Below are 7,671 nucleotides of genomic sequence, written 5' to 3' on the forward strand. Positions count from 1 at the left end.
AGGTGATCAGGTCAGGAGAACAGAGCCCTCATGAATGGGATTAGAGCCCTTATAAGAGGCCTCAGAAAGCTGCCTTTCCCTTTCTACTGTGTGAGGACATTGTGATAAGACACCCTCTATGAACCAGAAAGTGAGTCCTCAGCACAAACAGAATCTGCCAGCATCTTGACTATGGACTTGCCAGCCTCCAGAACTGTGAGAAATAAATTCCTATTGTTTCTAAGCTACCAAATTTATGGTATTTTGTTATACCAGCCTGAATGGACTAAGACAATCTTTAATACTGTTACTCTAGTCTAAACAACACTTATTTCTCATCTGGATGACTGCAATGGTTTTCTAATTCTTTCCCATTCTTTATTTTGTTCTCCAACATTGCAACCAAAGTCTTCGCTGAAAATATAAAATTAGCTGGAATCCTTACGCATCCCGTTGGGTTTAGCAGGATGAGCTCAATCGGCACCGGGTATGACCTGTCAGTCTCTACATTCTCTCCCGATGGAAGAGTTTTTCAAGTTGAACATGCCATGAGGGCTGTGGAAAACAGTAGTATAGCTATTGGAATCAGATGCAAAGATGGTGTTGTCTTTGGGGTAGAAAAATTAGTCCTTTCTAAACTTTATGAAGAAGGTTCCAACAAATGACTTTTTAATGTTGATCGGCATGTTGGAATGGAAGTAGCAGGTTTGCTGGCAGATGCTCGTTCTTTAGCAGACATAGCAAGAGAAGAAGCTTCCAATTTTAGATCTAACTTTGGCTACAACATTCCACTAAAACATCTTGCAGACAGAGCGGCCATGTATGTACATGCATATACACTCTACAGTGCTGTTAGACCTTTTGGCTGCAGTTTCATATTAGGTTCTTACAGTGTGAATGACGGTGCGCAACTCTACATGATTGACCAATCAGGTGTTTCATACGATTATTGGGGCTGTGCCACGGCAAAGCCAGGCAAGCTGCAAAGACGGAAATAGAGAAGCTTCAGATGAAAGAAATGACCTGCCGTGATATTGTTAAAGAAGTTGCAAAAATAATTTACATAGCACATGATGAAGTTAAGGATAAAGCTTTTGAACTAGAACTCAGCTGGGTTGGTGAATTAACTAATGGAAGACATGAAATTGTTCCAAAAGATATAAGAGAAGAAGCAGAGAAATATGCTAAGGAATCTCTGAAGGAAGAAGATGAATCAGATGATGATAATATGTAACATTTACTCCAGCATCTATTGTATTTTAAGTTTCTACTCCAGTCCAATGTAACTATTTAGCCCTGGATTATACATACTGTTCAATTTTCATTAAATTTTTGTCTTATTAAAAAAAAGAAGAAAATATAAAATTAGTTATATTTGTTCTCTCCTTAAAGACTTTCATTGTCTTTTTTTTCTGATTCCAGTACACATGAGAACTGAATATACCTTGAACACTAGTGTGGTAGACAGAATAAAAACTACCAAAGATATACATGTCCCAATCCCTGGAACTTGTGGATATGTTACTTTAACATGGAAAAAAGAATTTTGCAGAAGCAATTAGCTTAAAGACCTTTAGATGGGGAAATTATGCTGAATTATGCAGACAGGCCAAACGTAATCACAGGGTCCTTAAAACAGACAGAGCAGGAGATATGAAAATGAAAGCAGAGAATTAGAATGTGCAGTAGGATAAAGACTCTACCAGCCATTGCTGGCTTTGAAGATGGAGGAACGCAACCATGAGCCAAGGGATAGGGTTCACCTCTAGAAGTTGGAAAAGGCAAGAAAATGTATAGACCCTAGAGCCTCCACAGGGAACAGAGCCCTACCAAAACCTTGATTTTGGCAAAGGAGACCCATTCCAGAACTGAAACTTAATAAATGTTGTTTTAAGCCACTATTTGTTGTAACTGCAATAGAAAACTTATGAACTGAGGAAGAAAGAAGTATACTGCATCCACACTTTAATTAGGTTCTTATATTTTTTAAGCAGATTACTCTTTTTCTTTCTTTACATGTAATTTCATCAGGTTGTAATAAAAATGTGTTACATAAAACGAAAATCTTGGTTTGTCTGGCATTAAACAAAGGGACAAACAAAAGTTTTTAAAAGTGACTCATGTTTCCCATTAGAGCTCTTTTGACTAATCCTACTATTTTTTTCCTTTAGAAAAAAAGTGTTCAATTGATCAAAGGCATATGATATTAGGCCATTTTGCTTTTAAATTATGGTGCTGCAAACCCATAAAGTAATGGGTCATATCTATTTCACAATCAGGTAGCATGGGCGGAATTACACAGACTGCAGGAAAAAAAAAAAAAAAAAACAGATGGGAAATGCTAGTGAAGATATGCTAAAATATTCTTAATAATGTAAGTTTTTAAATATAATCACTGCTGATTAATTTTCTACATCTGGATTTTAGAACATAATGCCAATATAATCTCCCACTCCACTTTGCGTAAACATAACGAGGTATGAAATAATAATTTGCTTAATTTCCATATAAGTAAATCATAATGGCCTTATTAAAAATGATAGTTAATGGATAATCTAATTATTCAGCCTGGTGCGAAAGTAATTACAGTTTTTGTTATTACTTTTAAAGTTATTAATTTTACTTCAAGTTGTTTTCTAATCTGTAGCTAAGACTGAGCACTGTCCCTGTAGCAATACTGAACAGCATGAAAGAAGTTAGAAACACTTCTTCTAAATAAATATGAAAATAAAAGTACAAATTTTCACTGGGTTTACCCATGACTGTCCTCATCACATATTTATTAGTAGACTCCTAATTTATATACTTGTTAACAAATTATCTCTGCCATCAACATTAACCTGGCCTCTTTTGCACCTGAAATGACTGAAATCATGAAACAATAATTTTTCTTTTCACATCTAGGGCCTTGTTAGGCTAACTCTCTTCTCTGATAAAACTATTATACTATATCATGCATACAAAAATTGTCTTAATATAGAAAATTACTGTGGAGCACATCGTGTCTTTGCTATTAGCCTTTGTTACAGGAATTTGTACATTTATACAAATCATTTCTTAGGATTGGGCCATGGAAGCCTTGATGTATTCGGCTCAGCTACTGACAGGTGTTTACGTACATCTCTTTTTTTTTTTTTTTTTTGAGACGGAGTCTCGCTCTGTCGCCCAAGCTGGAGTGCAGTGGCCGGATCTCAGCTCACTGCAAGCTCCGCCGCCCAAGTTTACGCCATTCTCCTGCCTCAGCCTCCCGAGTAGCTGGGACTACAGGCGCCTGCCACCTCGCCCGGCTAGTTTTTTTTTTTTTTTGTATTTTTTAGTAGAGACGGGGTTTCACCGTGTTAGCCAGGATGGTCTTGATCTCCTGACCTCGTGATCCGCCCGTCTCGGCCTCCCAAAGTGCTGGGATTACAGGCTTGAGCCACCGCGCCCGGCCCGTACATCTCTTTAGAGTACGAGTGAAAAAAAAGTGTTGCCACCTGGAATTTTGTGATGACTATGGCCTGTTATGTAGAATTGTTTAAGAGGCTCTCCTCACTGTCTCATGAAGTTTCGGTGTTAAAGTTCAATGAATACTAACTGCAAAGTGAATAGCAGATAATAAACATTGATAATCCTTACTTTCCACTTTTAAACTTTCCTTGCTGCCTTTATTTCAGATACTTATTTTCCTCTTCTGAACTTGTATTGCATGTTTTTCTTCCTTTATGTAAACTTTCATACTCTATAGTTTCTTAGGATTATTTGTAAATATCTCATTATTTTCTTCTCACAAGATTTTAAAGTATTGTTCTACTGATATATTCATGTTGGTTTCACACTAAAGACCAGATCAATAGTAAAATGTATTTATTTTGGGAATGCATATCTAAAGATATTTAAGAAAGCACAAAGCATATTGATAATTGTATGTAATTATATTATCTACGTAATTATCCTCATTATCGTTCCCCAGTTATCTTTGCATTTTCCTATTTGTTAGCTTCCCCATCAGGTAAGTTATATAGTCATGAATGTCCTATTTATAAAAATCTCTTCTAAACCTGTTTCTCTTCTTTATTACCATTTTCACTATGATTAAATGCTAATAAGCAACTTTTCAGGTACCCAAAATAACCTTGCAAGTGATCTTCCAGAGTTTTCTCTCAAGTCATATATTTTCTTTCCTGAGTTAAGTTGTTAAAATATTGATCCTATCATTGACTCTAATGTTAGACAAACAAACAAAAAAATCATTAGAATATCACAAAATGCCCTTGACCATCTGACTGCAACCTCCCTTTCTAACTTTATCTCTCAAAATTCCATACCCGTACTTAGGCACACCAAATGATAAGGTCAATTCTACTAACATAAATAATTGTCATACTACAATGACTGCATTTGAAGTTGCCATTTCTTGGAATGCCTGTAGCTGAACTGCTGCACCAGGTGAATTTGCTTCAGTCTTGAAGATCCTCATCAGCTATCCCTTCTTTCAAAGGATTTGTCACCTCACACACCCTAATAACACAAATAGATTAAGTCATTGCTCAAATATTAATACAATCTCCCTAGAAAAGCCTCTTGTGAATTACCTATGATTATACCTCTATTCTCTATTCCATTACCTAAATGATATACTGATAAATCTTTCTCAAATTGTCTTCATGAGACTACAAGCTCTAAGAGAGCAAGGACTTTGTCTTTATCATTTCCTCATTCCCATGTATTAGAGTAGTACTGACCATGTATCACGCCCCCAATATTATTTCTTTTTCTTACAAGTATGAATAGTGGTATACTGTGTAAACTTTGACAACCTGAACATTTAATGTCATGGAAAATATCCTATACAGTTATCTTTTAGATTGATTATTAGAATACTATAATGTATTAGGTTTCATTATCATTTTTTATTGTATTGTTTATGAACACTGATGCATCAAAAATGTTTTTTCTCAGTAGCAAATATTGAGTTTTCTATTAATTTTATATCATAATTAGTTATGTATTCTGAAATGATGTATCATGTTGCTTATATATCTCTAATGATCATTTTTAATTCTGTATTTGGTACTCATTGTTCACTTATTTCTCTCATAATCGCATCAAATATTAAAAAATATTATTTTCAATAAAATGTATTATATTTCTTATTTGGAAAAAACAATGTATATCCTCTGGAATATTAAGGAACTGTATTATAATCTGAATGAAAAATAACTTAGTAATGCTATTAGGGGAGCTACAATTGCCATACTAGACTTTATTATAATTTATTTCTGAATATTGTTTGAGAAGAATCTTACACATATTTAATATTACAAAATTGAATCAATGTTTAGCATGTTACTATGTCAGAAAACTACTGAATACTTATATTATATATAAGTGTATGTGTGTGTGTGTGTGTGTATATATATATAGCTTTAAATATAGTGAATTTGTACATTTTGGAGTTGTTATCTGGAACTTTCTGCCAAATATCTGAGATCACAGGGCTTCAGAAGAAAATCAAACCTGTGGATGGGAGTGAGGTGTATCTTGCTTTCTCTGTATATATTATAGATGATACATATGAATATATATTTTATTTGTATATGCACTTTCAAGTAAGAAGATTAACTCATGATCTCATATCTGGAGAGCTGGTTCTTATCTGCTTCCAAGAATCTGAGCACATGGGCAAGAAATCTTTCTGATTTCTTAATCATAAATAAAACATACATCATTTTCTTTCAAGCATACTGTGTAGCGTGCCAGCATTTCCTCCTTGTCAAGCATGTCAAGTATGGGACCTTATCTCACAATTGATATATATTTTAAATTGCCTGACTTGCTTGCAACTATGGACTAACCCATACATTCTATCAGATACAAAAAATTACAGTGAAACAACACTAAAAACTAGTTTTATTGGCTTTCCCTGCAATTACATGTTCATTCTTTGTATTCTGAGATTTAACTGTAATTGAACTTGCTTTGTAATAAATGTTTTCAGTAAGATGAAGTAGCAAAATCCATTATGCTTCTCCATAGACTCATAATATTAGTATGTTCAAATATAGAATATTCAAGTTTTACATTAAAAGATGTCTGTTTTTTTTCTGTTAAATCCACGCTGTTTGTGTGTCAGCAGCACACAGACTACAAGGATTTAACAGCAACAACAAAAATCAAATAACAAAACTTAGTGCTAAATATTTGTGGTTACCAAATTATTTTATTGAATACCAGATGTGTCTATGTGAAATGTAGTAAAATTTTTCAAAAGTAAAACTAAAACATAGAAAGTATAATTAATACTTCAGCAATTATATTTGTTTTAATCCAATGTCCAAAATATGCTTTTTATTGTTATTTCATTGAAGTAAAAAAAGACTTTGTCTATGACCGGTGTGACATTTCAAAATTTACTAGAACTACTCAATAAAATTCCATGTTTAAAATTACTTTTCCCAAGATTTTAAATGTTAGAAAGATTAATACTCTCTATGTGATTATATACATGACATAAATCAAATGATTTTTTAAAAATAGTTTTTTCAGTTTTTTTCTGTAAAAGTTTTATTGTTCTCTCCCTTTCTTAGTATTACATATTTATGTTATTGTTACAACATTCTTAAGAAAAATGTGTTCACAATTTGTAGTCTCTAATTTCTAGCCTAAAAATGGGAAAAACTCTTCTGCTGAAATTTTTTTCTGAATTTTCGTTAATGTGTCTAATGCTTACATAGTTTTAAAGGAAAGGACTATTGTTACTGTTTTATGCACACCTCTGAGTGTGTATACTTCTAAGATATGAGAACCCTCGTCTCAGTAAGATATGTGGTTTCGTTAAAACTCTTGAAGGATTTCTCCAATATGTTCTTCATGTTAGTTTAAAAGCACAGGTGAAAGTGAAGATTGACTCATTTTCTAGTAGTGAACCTCAGCAGTTTATTTTATCCTAACATGCCATCATTTATTTAATATTTACACAAAATATCTGAGCTTTCGTTAAATATTTGTCATTGACACAGATCTCTAATCCTTAAGTTTTGTGTTAACACTTCAACATTTGTAGTGAAAAGATCAAACTCCAACGTAAATGTTATAATAAACCAACCATTATAGTTAGGCAACCATGAAAGCGGAAATTATAGGCCCCCATTTTGCAGCATTTCTAATTGCACTTTGAAGAGGCAACTACTTATAATTATTTCTGGATTTTGTCTTTATGTGTTTTTCCCAAACTCTTAATAATATAAAAAACCCTCTCTTTTATATAGTTTGATGACTAAATTAATTTATATTATTTGTTTCTTTAACACAAAATAATTAACCTATTTATTCTTCATTTTACTTCTCCTAACTTTCTTCCTTACCTGATTAGGAGTTTTATTAACATTTTTGGTTTCTATCTTGTGACATTTATAACTTTAAAAAATGTATTCTAATCTTTTCTTCTTCTTCTGTTCAGTTTGAACAATATTTTCTTACTATGCAAAGTTAAGATATAACTTCATGCACCCTTCCATTTATCTCTCCTATTGGTATAAATTACTTTACATTGCCCCATTTGGGAGTGGCTAACTAGCTTGAGGTCAGTTTGATCATGTTCTGGAAATAAAACATGTATGTGCCAACTAGAATCTACTCCTCCAGTTATCGTTATATTTTATTGAGTAACATGTATTAAGTTATTTCTAATTTAAAATACCTAGAGGAAAT

General features: G+C 33.1%; 1 pseudogene; it reads left to right on the forward strand.

Annotated features, from left to right (window-relative positions):
* Window positions 1–427: 427 nt before the first annotated feature.
* LOC102144570 (proteasome subunit alpha type-3 pseudogene) lies at window positions 428–1,344 on the forward strand (annotated as a pseudogene).
* Window positions 1,345–7,671: the final 6,327 nt, after the last annotated feature.

Source organism: Macaca fascicularis, chromosome 1 (genome assembly GCF_037993035.2).
Source record: "Macaca fascicularis isolate 582-1 chromosome 1, T2T-MFA8v1.1".
In the NCBI taxonomy this organism is placed as follows: Eukaryota; Metazoa; Chordata; class Mammalia; order Primates; family Cercopithecidae; genus Macaca; species Macaca fascicularis.